This window comes from Capra hircus, chromosome 18 (assembly GCF_001704415.2).
Source record: "Capra hircus breed San Clemente chromosome 18, ASM170441v1, whole genome shotgun sequence".
Taxonomy (NCBI): Eukaryota; Metazoa; Chordata; class Mammalia; order Artiodactyla; family Bovidae; genus Capra; species Capra hircus.
Window position 1 is genome coordinate 36,205,718 of NC_030825.1, and position 12,601 is coordinate 36,218,318.

Here is a 12,601-nt window from a genome sequence, read left to right on the forward strand (position 1 = left end):
AGAGCGAAATGTTCATTGTAGAATCTAGGTGGTGGCTATATAGTTTCACTGTAAAATTCTTTCAAACTTTCTAAATGTTTCAAAATCTGCATTAGAATGCTGGGAGTTGGGGGAGATTGTTAAAATAAGGTTGTTGTTCAAGAGAGGAAAAGTCCACTTCTCCAACAAAAACCTGCCATCTCCAATTTTGACATCTGGGTAAAGAAAATAAATGCATGCAATGAAGAAGGGAGTGAGGTTCTTTTCTCTCATAAGAAGCCTGATTTAAATATTCAGATATAAAGAAAAACAATTACACGTCATGTTTGAGGCTAGAAGAATTAAAGGGGACATGAAGAGAAGGATTACAAATTGTAAAATGGTGACAAGACTCTCAGAAGCAGAGGGAAAAACCAATCTAATAAACTAATCTAAGCTTTTAAATCCTGGCCTCCCTTAACATGGCTAAGGCTGAACACGACAAGCTGAGAGTAACGGCTCCACCTAGACCAGAAAGCATGAATATGCACGCAAACACGATTTTGCTTTCTATTCTCCTTAAAGGTGATTAGCTGGCCCTACAGGGGCCTGTAGTTCTTGAAAGACAAAAGGCTTGTCAGATTGACTGCAGGAAACAGGGTAGCCTGTAGTCATCACTGCTCTGTCCCAAAGAGTGTATCTCTCTTCCCCACACTGATTCCTCACCCCTAAAGATCAATCAGTTGATCCCGCTTCCAAATCAATTTCTAGAACTAGAACTACCTCATGGTCTACAGACAGGACCTCAACTCCGCAGACCCAGGAAGCTTTCCATCATGCTTTAGAGAGCTCCCCTCCAACCCAATCCTTCAGATCCCCCACCCGCCATTACGTTCACCCACCAGGCCACCACTTTGCCTCAGAGTCAACATTCCCCAAGCACTGAGATTGAAGAACTTTACCCCGTCCGAGGCACAGCCTCACCTTTCAGACCTGGAGTCCCACCCTCCATCCTCAGAGTTACAACACTTCAACTGACAAAGCAGGCAGATTCTTCTGACTCCTCAAAACTAGCCCCCAGACTCTTCAAAGCTGGGGCTATATCCACCCTGTGTCCCAGAGTCAGGTCCCTAACCCCACAGCCCTAATCCTCGACCACAACGCAACCACTCCCTGTTTTAGCGTTTTTGGCGCCCCCGCCAGGGTGGGCTCCATACCATGGTCCAGGCTCCAGAAGCGGGTGGACGGGCACGTGACCAGGACGATAACGGACCTTGGGAGCGCGGCGGGGCGCGGGGCGGGGCGGGGCCTGGCGGCGCTGGGCGGGGCTTGGCGCGGGACAGGCGGTCTCGCGGGCCGCGACAGGTGAGCGACGCCGCGGGGTCGGCGAGCAGGGATGGCGGAGCAGTGGGAGCTGGACGAGGAGGGCATCCGCCGCCTGGGGGCGCTGACCCTGGAGCAGCCCGGTAGGGCCCGGCTGGGAGGGTCTGGGTCGGGAGCATGGGGTTCGAAGCTGAGGGGAGCAAACTGAGGGCGAGGCAGAGGAACCTGAGGTAGTCATGGGGGAACGGCGGCAGAGGAGCGGTCTCTGAGGTAGAGAAGCGCTCCCTGAGGTAGAGGGCCCCCCTAAGTTAGAGGAGCGGCCCCTGAGGCTGAGGAGGGATTACGCTGAGGTAGCCGTGAAGGAACTGCAGTTACCGGCGAGTCTGGGGCAGAGGGCAAGAAATTGAGGGAGGGGAGCAGAGTCTAAAAGGGAGGAGGAGAAACGAGATTAGCGGACTGAGGCCAGGAACAGAGAACTGGACTAAGTGGGAGGAAACTGAGCCCCAAGAGGGGCTACTAGTGGGAGAAGGGAAGAGCTGTGAGAATGGCCGTTCGAAGTTGGGGTGCTTTTGAAGGAGACACGAAAGGTTGATTTTGGCAGTTCCGGAAACTTCCACCCTAACTTGCTTGATTAGGATGAAATAGGAAAGCATGTTTCTTGATGAGCCAGCCCTCTCTTCGTCCAGTCTTCTCCTCTAGAACTTGGCCATTTCCTTGATCCATCTGTATGTGTCGCCTCATGAGACTCAGAAAGGGGCCTGAGGTAAAAGGAATAGTAGCTGATAGATAGAAGCGTTTAGATCGCTCCGTCCGAGAGCTGAACCTGGCAGAGTGACTGCTGACCCCACCTTTGACCCAGGGTCTGATTCACGCAGCTTGCTTTTCTAAGTTTTTATGGAGTAGAAATGTTGGAAAAGTTATCAGCGTTCCTGATTCAATTTTGTCCCCACCCCCCTTTATTTAACGGTTGAGGAAAATTAGGTTTAGATTCATGCCCCAAGTCGCACAGCCCTAAGTAATGCAGCGATGGTTTAGTAATCCAGACTCTGATTCCAGAGCCTGTCCTCTAACCACAACAAAAAGTTGCCTTTCTTGCTTTCTCTAGTACTTTTTATTGGGGGAATATGCAATAATTTGGTTTTATTTTATTTAAATTTATTTAAAATTTATCAAAATTAGTATATGCTGGTAACAAACACTACATGATGGTTTGGTGTGCATATCAATAGATTGATGTAGATATTTCAGGTTTTTCTTTTCCAAACCACTTTGTGCTCCCCTAATTTGAAAAGCTTCATTGCCTTGACATACTGGTGTACCTTTCTTTCTTTCTTCCTCTCCTTTGTTTTAAAAAATTTATTCAATTTGATTGGGGGGACACATATGCCTTCCATTATCCAGCTAGAATAATATGTGACAGGATTTTTGGGGGGTGGGGCTTCTTTGTTTTTATTAAATGTGAATAACAAAATTAATTTTGCTCATTCTGACCATTCAAACAATACAAAAGTCTCTAAAGTAAAAAAATATTCTTCCCTCTCCCTCCTTCTATGCCTTTTCCATTGCTTTTACAAACATATTCCTTTTTTTAACCAGGGGACCGCCAGGGAAGTCCCATAAATGGTGTTTAAAGCCATGGGGCTGGATAATGTAGATAGACAATAGAAGGCTTAAGACTCAGCCCTAGGACATTTCAATGTTTAAAGCTTAAATAGGGGAGAAGGAAAGTGATGTTTTGGAATTTAATAAAGGGTAAACGGCAACCCACTCCAGTACTCTTGCCTGGAGAATCCATGGTCGGAGGAGCCTGGTAGGCTACAGTCCATAGGGTCCCAAAGAGTCAGACACGACTGAACGACTTCACTTTCACTTTCACTGTATCAAGTAGTTCCCTGGTGGCTCAGTCAGTAAAGGACCCACCTACAGTGCCGGAGACTGCCTGCAGCACAGGAGACTGGGGTTCGATACCTGCGTCTGGAAGATCCCCTGGAGAAGAAAATGGCAACCCGCTCCAATATTCTTGCCTGGAAAATCCCATGGACAGAGGAGCCTAGCAGACTACAGTCCATGGCGTTGCAAGACTTAGCAACTAAACCACCAGAGGAGTCTGTGGGCTGCAGTCTATGGGATCACAACAGTTGGACAGGACTTAGTGACTAAACCACAACCACTGTATCAAGGAGGGAGTGGTCAGACGTGTCTAATGCTATTGACAGGCTGAGCAACCTAATGCAGAGAAGTGTCTGTTAGATTTGGCAACATGGAACTCATTGGTAACTAACTAGGGAAGAGAAGGGAGGAAGCAAGCCAGGCCAGGTTGGGATGAAAAGGGTATAATATGTGAAGGAAAAGAAATAGAGAAGATAAAAACTTTTGCCAAGAAATTTGGCTATAAAGGATAATGCATAAGTGGAATATTAGCTGGAGGATATGAAGGGGAATTAAGAACAAGTTTTTAAAGACATGATACACTAGAGCATATTTGCAGGCTGATGATAATTACTAGGAAGGAAGATAAAATATGCAGTTATATACTTCTTGGTTCCTAAAAATAATTCCGTTAATTAACTTATTATATGGGTACTATAATAACTGTACTATGAAAAGTAAGTCTTGAGCCCCAACTCCCCCTCCTTGGCCCTGCCCCAGTTTTCCTTCCTAACAGTGATCACTGTTACTAATATTTTGGATAGCTCTCTCTACATATTCTCTACATATATGAGCATTTGTACTTACTTTATAATTTTTTATTATGGCAATTCACAAATATATCCAAGAGTAAGATGACAGAATAGTGGAATTGCAATCAACCTAATATCAATAGTTATCATCAGTTCATGGCCAATCTTCTCTCATGTATACCCTGCCTATCATCTATCTACCTTCAGTCCCCTGAACTATTTTTTTTAAGATTTATTTATTTATTTATTTTTGACTGTGTTGAGTCTTTGATGCTGCTTGTGGGCTTTCTGTAGTTGCAGAAAGTGTAGGTTACTCTTTAGTTGTGATGCAAGGGCTCCTGATTATGGTGGCTTCTCTTGTTGCAGAGCATGGGCTCTAGGAGCACAGGCTTCAGTAGTTGTGGCACATGGGTTTAGTTGCCACAAGGCATGTGGACTCTTCCAGGACCAGGGATGGAATCCGTGTCCCCTGCATTGGCAGGTGGATTCTCAACCACTAGACCACCAGGAAAGCTCTGTGCACTGTCTAGTTTGAAACAAGTCCTAGTCATATGACTTAACCCATGAATATTTTAGTATTTATCTTCAAAAGATTAAAACTCTTTTAAAAATCACATATAAAACCTAAAAATATTTAACAGTAATTTCTTTTAAAAAATAATTTCTTTTATTTTTGACTCTGCTGAATCTTCATTGCTGTGAGCTGGGTTTTTCTAGTTGCAGTGAGCAGGGTCTATTCTCTAGTTGCAGTGCCTGGGCTTCTCATTATGGTGGCTTCTTTTGTTGTGGAGCTTGGGCTCTAGGTGTGTGAGCTTCACTAGTTGTAGCATTGTTTTCTTAATATTATAAACTTACGAATTTAAATATTTTGATGTGTTCCAGTCCCTTGCAGTTGTTATAATTGATGCTGAGTTTGTCCTGAATTTAGTAGTGGGAGATCTTTCATGTAGATTCCTGAGGCCTTTTTAATTTGTTTTATTTATTTGAAACTCTTTCATCATTATTATAAATAAACTTTATTATTAATTCAGTTTGTAAGTGAACTATATAAATGGTTTTCTATAAAGGAATTACTTGTTTTCATCAATAAAACATGTTTTTGCCCATTGGAGTTATTAATCCCATGGAGTAAAATTAGAAGATCATTCTGTTGTTCTTGAGATCTATAACGTGCGTTTGATTTGTTCTACAGCCTATTTGTCTTCACTGCATAACTGTTGAAACTGAGTGCATAATCTCTTAAGACCTGTGTGTGTTAGTCACTAAGTCATGTTTGACTCTTTGTGACCCCATGGACTGTAGCCCACCAGGCTCCTCTGTCCTTGGAATTCTCCAGGCAAGAATACTAGAGTGGGTAACCATTCCCTTCTCCAGGGAATCTTCCTGACCCAGGGATAGAACCCAGGTCTCCTGAATTGCAGGTGGATTCTTTACCATCTGAGCCACCAGGAAAGCCCAAGGACCTGTACTTCGTATGAATCATCAAAGAACGGCTATCCAAGTGGCAGTTTATCACTTGATTGATAATTCTAGTTCCCTTTAAAAATGTTAAAATGTCTGCTTTTTGAAATAAAATACAGTGAAAGGCATGTGAAATGCAGCAGGGCAGTGAATGAAATCATAACTGACCTTAGCTTTTGCCCCATGGTAACAAGATTCTCATTGTATTAGGTCATTGGATACTGGTCATTGCATACTACAGAGCTACCAATATGGTGCCCTCAAAGTTGGTATTTTTTTTTTTGAGACATAATTCACATCCTGTAAAATTTAAAGTATGCATTTCAGTATCACTTAGTGCATTGTATAACCATCACCACTGTCTAGTTCCAGAGCCTAAAGGGAAACCTCATATTCTTTAATCAGTCAGTCCTTATTTCCAGCTCCTGGCAATAAGTGGTCCCAGGCAACCACAAATCTGCTTTCTGTCTCCATGGATTTGTTTGTTCTATATATTTCATATAAATGGAATCATACAATATGTGGCCTTTGTGTCTAGCTTCTTTCACTGAGCATATTATTATTAAGGTTCGTCCATATTTTAGCACAAAATGTACTCGATTCCTTTAAAAAATTATTTATTATTAATAGACTTTAATTTTTAAAGCAGTTTTAGGTTTACAGAAAAATTGAGCAGAAAGTACAGAGTTCCCATATACTCTTCCTTCATCACACCTTCTCTATATCCCCTTCCAGTTTTCCTATTATTAATATCTTGCATTCACGCAGTACATTTGTTATGGTTATTGAACCAATAATAATATATTATTATTAACTAAGATCTATAGTCTACATTAGGATTCACTCTTTGTGTTGTATAGTTCCGTGTGTTTTGACAAATATATAGTCATGTGTACACCATTACAGTATCAACAGAGCAGTTTCACTGCCCTAAGAATCCTCAGTGTTCCACCTGTTCATCTCTCCCCCACTAGTGAACCTCTGGAAACCACTGACCTTTATCCTGTTGCCTTTTTCAGAATGTCATATAGTTGTAATCATACAGTATATATTCCCTGGGAACCACTGATTCTTTAAAAATTAAAAAAAATATTTTCACTGATGTAAAATTGACATATAATATTAACTTAGTTTCAGGTGTACAACATAATGGTTGATGTTTGTATGCACTGCAAAATGATCACACCAATAAGTCTATGTAACATCATCTTACATAGTAACAAAAATTTTCTTTTCTTAGAATGACAACTTTTTAAGATCTACTCTTAGCAACTTTCAAATATGCAGTGCAGCATTAGCAACTAGTCATCATACTGTATATCACTGATATTTTTAGTGTTACCTTTTTCAGAATATTATGCAGAATGTTTTCAACCTGACTTCTTTCATTTAGTAATGTGTATTTAAGGGTGCTCCATGTCTTTCCATGGCTTGGTCCATAGGTGATTTTATTGCTGGGTAATATTCTACTATATGAATGTACCATAGTTTTATTTATTCATTTACTTATTGAAGGATATCTTGGTTGCTTCTGAGTTGTGGCAATTATGAATAAAGCTGCCATAAACATTTACATTCAGGTTTCTGTGGGGACATAAATTTTCAACTTACTTGAGTAAATACCAAGGAGCTATAATTGCTAGATCTTACAGTAAAAGCTGTGTTTCAGTTCAGTTGTCGCTCAGTCATGTCTTCTGTGACACCGTGGACTGCAGCACTGCAGCATGCCGTCTTTACCTTTGTAAAAAACTGCCAAATTATCTTTTCAAGTGGCTATTCCTTTGCATTTCACTAGCAGTGAATGATTGGAGAAGGAAATGGCAACCCACTCCAGTATTCTTGCCTAGAGAATCCCAGGGATGGGGGAGCCTGGTGGGCTGCCATCTATGGGGTTGCACAGAGTCAGACACGACTGAAGTGACTTAGCAGCAGCAGCAGCAGCAGCAGCAGCAGTGAATGAGAGTTCCTATTGCCCTCATGCTCTAGTCTGAATATTTGTGTCTCCCCCCAAACTATTCATATATTGAAATTCTAATGCCTAATATGATGGTAGTAAGAGGTGTGGCCTCTGGGAGGTGATTAGGTCTTGAAAGGGAAAGAAAGTGTTAGTCGCTCAGTTGTGTCCAACCCTTTGCAACTCCATGGACTGTAACCCACGGGGCTCCTCTGTCCATGGAATTTTCCAGGCAAGAATAATGGAGTGGTTTGCCATTGCCTTCTCCAGGGGCTCGTCCTGACGCAGGAATTGAACCCAGGTCTCCCGCATTGTGGGCAGATTCTTTACCATCTGAGCCACCAGGGAAGCCCTCATAAAAGAGATTAATGACTTTATAATGGAGATCAAAGAGAATGTTCCCTTGCCCTCTTCCATGTGAGAATACATGGAGAAGTAGGCAGTCTGGAACCTGGAAGAAGGCTTTCACCAGAACCTGGTTATGCCAGCACCCTGACCTTGTACTTCCAGTCTCCAGAACTGTGAGAAATAATTGTTTGTTGTTTATAAGCCACTCAGTCTAATTTACATTTTTTAACAATTCTCAAAATTTTTGGTATCAGGATTCCATTACACTCTTACTTAAATATTATTCAAAGAGCTTTGGTTAATGTGGATTATTATTGTTGAAACAGAAAATTTTAAAATATTTATTTGTAATTCATTAAAAGATAACCGTAACATACCCATTACATGTTAACATATATAATATCTTTTTAATGTCTTAATTGAAGACATCCATATTCTCATATCTTCTTCTGTGTTAAATATGTTGTTTGATTGAAATATATATATATATATGAAGTCATGCCTTATATAGATATATAGTTGGAAAAGGGGGGAATATTTATTTAGGGTATGTCAGCTCTTCACTGCTGCGCACGGGCTTTCTCTACTTGCAGAGAATGGAGGCTGCTCTTCAGTTGCAGTTTGCAGGCTTCTCGTTGCAGTGACTTCTTTTGTGGAGCACAAGCTCTAGAGTGCACAGGCTTCAGTAGTTGCTGCACAGACTCAGTAGTCATGGTTGGTGGGCTCTAAAGCACAGGCTCAGTTGTTGTGGTGCACAGCTTTAGTTGCCCTGTGCCATGTGGGATCTTTCAGACTAGGGATCCAATTGGTGTCTCCTGCATTGCAAGATGGATTTTAACCACTGGGCCACCAGGGAAGCCCTCCCGGAAGGAAGAAGTATTTAAATAGTCTTTTCAGTGAATTTTCTTCTTTGCTATGACATGAAAACTGAGCAAGTGGTAGTTTCTTAAAGATTAGTTGTATCTGTAATCTAAAACCATATCATTGAACTTTTTGTACTCTGTTATATTAAAATCTATTGGTACATCAACATCATGCATCCATCATTTGAAAGGTATTAACTCACTGACTTATGTAGATCTTCCAAATATTGACAAATTTCATTATATAACATTAAAAATCATATTTGTTAATATCATCACAAATTTCACTAGAGAGAGCTTTAGGTTTTGGAATCTGTCAAGTTTATGGTGGCAAATACAAGTTTATCAAAATTCTAATTTTGGCTTGGAAGCTTATATGTTAATAATTGACAACAGTTGCTATTACTTGTTTTGACTGAAGTGATAGTCTCACTTTCTTTATTTTCAGAAAATGTCTCACAGCCATTCAAGTATGTCAGAATTTTATAGTAACAATAGTTACCTCCCCACCAAAAAAAATGGCTAGTTAAGCTGGCATCTCAAAACCCACAGAAGTGTTTTCCTGCTAAGCATCCACCATATTTCAGTATGCAGCAGAAATACTTCATGCATACCTCCCGTTTAGGAACACAATATAAGAAAGACATACTCAAGGGTCAAGATTTGCTAAAATTAACCATTTTTACTGCTTTTTCAAGGGCATTCTTAAGAAAAAGTGGCTCTTTTTTATAACTGCATGCGTATAATGGTGAAGAATACAATATTATGACTAAGAGTAAAGTTTGATGCCACTGCCTCAAGTCATCCTAAGGCCTCAGTAGTTTTTGCTTTTATACCATACGTGCAAATATCAGCACAGTAAAAAGAGTTGTTAATGTTTTAATATTATTATGAAAATAATTTTTTTAATAGTTTTGATTTTGTGGACCCCTGTAAATGTCTCAGGGACCTCCAGGGGTCTAGGGATGATGTTTTGAGAACTGCTACACTGTTATGACATCTTTTAGCTTTTGAAATTTGTTTTGAAATACCAAGTTAAAAGTTTCATTTGTTTTGTGGATGTATCTTTTTGGAGTGCTTTCATTCTTTAGCGATGCTATTCTGTTTTTTGTTCTTTTTTGTTTTAATAACCTCATATACAATTTGACTATAAACCTTGCCTGTGTTCTTTGTTAAAGTCCGTTAAGTTTTCTATACTTCTAGCTGGGCCAGAATAACTTTTCTAGTTTCAGGGTTTGGAGCTCCCTCTTCTGTTGTTCACGAAGAACTTAAAATAGGGCTTTAAGCTTCCTGAGATCTGCAGTCTCTGCTTCCCTCCCGGACTTGTATCTAGACCTTCTCCTTCTTTTGAACCTATTGTCTGTATTCCATTCAATGTGGGTTCTGTTCCAGTTATTTCTCTCAGGGATGAGTCTTATCTTGAAAAGGATCTTGTTTCATATTTTTATAGTTTATAGGGCCTAGACTGCTCCAGTATCTTAAGAGCTTATTTCGGTGCAGTTCCTTGGCAGTCACCTGCAAATGGGATTCTGCAGAACCTCCTTCCAGTTTCTGTTCCTGTTCTCATTTTGGCCCACCACACTTGCCAGTGAGTTCCTATTGGCTTTTGAGATTCTCCTCTTTTCAGTGCTATCAGAAGTCTAGTTTGACATACATGTATGTATGTATATATATAAACACACACATATATTCTTTAAAATACAGTCATACATATACAGACACAAAGTCACACTTTTTCCTCAGTGTCTTTGAGATCTTTCCATATAAACATGAACAAATCTACCTCATTCTTTTAAATGACTATAGAATAATAATTAGCATATATATAGCACCATGTGTCAGACACTGAGTTTTGTATTCTCTCTCTCTCTCTCTCTCTCTCTCTCTCTCTCTCTCACACACACACACACACACACACACACGCATATGTATGTGTATATGTTTATGGGCTTTCCTGGTGGCTCAGTAGTATAGAACTCACCTGCCAATGAAGGCGATGCGGATTCAATCCCTGGGTTGGGAAGATTCCCTGGAGAAGGAAATGGCAACCCATACCAGTATTCTTGCCTAAGAAATCCCATGGACAGAGGAGCCTGGTGGGCTACAGTCCATGGGGTTGCAAAGAGTTGAACATGACAAACAACAGCAACAACTATATATATGTAAATACACAATACATATAGTCATTAAATTCTTACAACATCTTATGAGGTAAGTAATGTTGTAATCTCCATTTTTCACATGAGGAAATGGATGCACAGAGAAGTTAAGTGACTTTTACAAGGTCGCAGATCTAGTACATTGTTCAATGCACTGCTGCTTAGTCCATCTAGTTCTGCTCTTCTACTGATGAGCCCTTTGACGGTTTTCTTTTTCTCCTTTTCCTTTCTCCTTCTCTCCCTTTCTTCTTCCCTCCCTCCTTCTCTCTCTTTCTTTCTTTCACTATCCTGAAACTTTCCTGAAATTGACATCCTTCTGGTCTATATCATATGTCTTGGCAAAATGCTGTACTATCTATAGGGCTAAATCCTAGCAGTGGGATTGCTGAATTTGTTGTTTGTTTTGAGAACTTTGGGAGATTTTTACTACATCATTCAGGGTAATTAAAGAAACTCAAGGTTTCTGTAAAACCAAGTCTTGATGTCACTGCATTAGAGCATATTGCTAATCTTAAAAGGAAGATCTGTTCTTCTTATGAGCCTTAAATGTAGGACCTTTCACAGATGAGATATGGGAGAAAGGAAGGCCTGTTTTCAATGACTCTGCTCTTTTTCCAAGCAGAGATCATAATATATCTACTGATGATCTCTTTTCAGAACTGGTGGAGTCTCTTTCATTGCAGGGATCTTATGCTGGAAAAATCCATTCCATCGGTAATGCCTTTAGAAATTTTAAAAGTCTCCGATCCTTAGATTTATCAAGAAATTTGATCACTAGCTTGAAGGTAAGTTCTGTGTTTTATGACCAGACAGTTTTTTGTTTTTTTGATGGGAAAAAAATAAAAGAATATCAGCTTGGGGAATATCCTTTTAAATGTTTCCAAACTAAATTTTGTTATTCACCATAAAATTCTTTCAATTTTGCTTTACGTTTGACATTTTAAATTATAAGATAGTGGGAAAAATTTTCTTTTATACTGAAAGAAAACTGTCACTGCCTAGGGCAATAGTTATGATTCTTAACGTGTGTTAAAAATTATGAGGAACACTGTTAAAAGTACAGATTCTTGGAGATTGTCTGGCAGTCTAGTGATTAGGACTCATGTTTTCACTGCTGAAGGTACAGGTTTGATCCCTGGTTGGGGAGCTAAGATCCCACAAGCCCTGTGGCATGGCAAAATAAACAATAAAATATAATAAATAAATAAAATATTAATAAAAATACAGAGTCTTAGTCCCTATTCTGAGAGAGAGAGTCTGAGTTAATATGCAGTGGGTCCAGGACATTCCCAAGGGATGCTGATGATGTTGATGCATGGAACATATATGGAGAAACACTGGCCTAGATTGCTATTGTGAGTTTTGTCCAGGATGGGGAGAAAATGATGGTCTTGAAAACAAAGAAAAACTTCCAGGCCAGGAGCTGGTGGAGCAGACGACATTTCAGGAAAGTAGGTGCTTAAGCCGAAAGTGTGAGGATTAGCAAACAAAGCAAGAGCTCTGCGAACATAAACACCCTCACACACAGAAATGGAAAATTTCTTTTCTTTGTGTAGACCCCCAAATAGTATTTCTTCCACTATTCCCTTTTTGCCCAGCTACAAGTCTCTCTTGATAAAGCCCTTCTTTGCAAGACTGAAGGTGCAAGACTTACAGATGCTGTCCAAGATTGGTTACTAATCTGGATTATTCTGCTAGTTTTCCATTTCTTAGGGGAAACTTGTTCAACAACACAAATCTCAAGATCTAAAACTAAGGGCCCTGAATGAAGAAATCCAAGCTAGATCAAATTTCCAACTAGGGTTCTAAAAGCAGAAATTCCAAGTTAAACTAGGTCTTTAGAATCTTCTATAA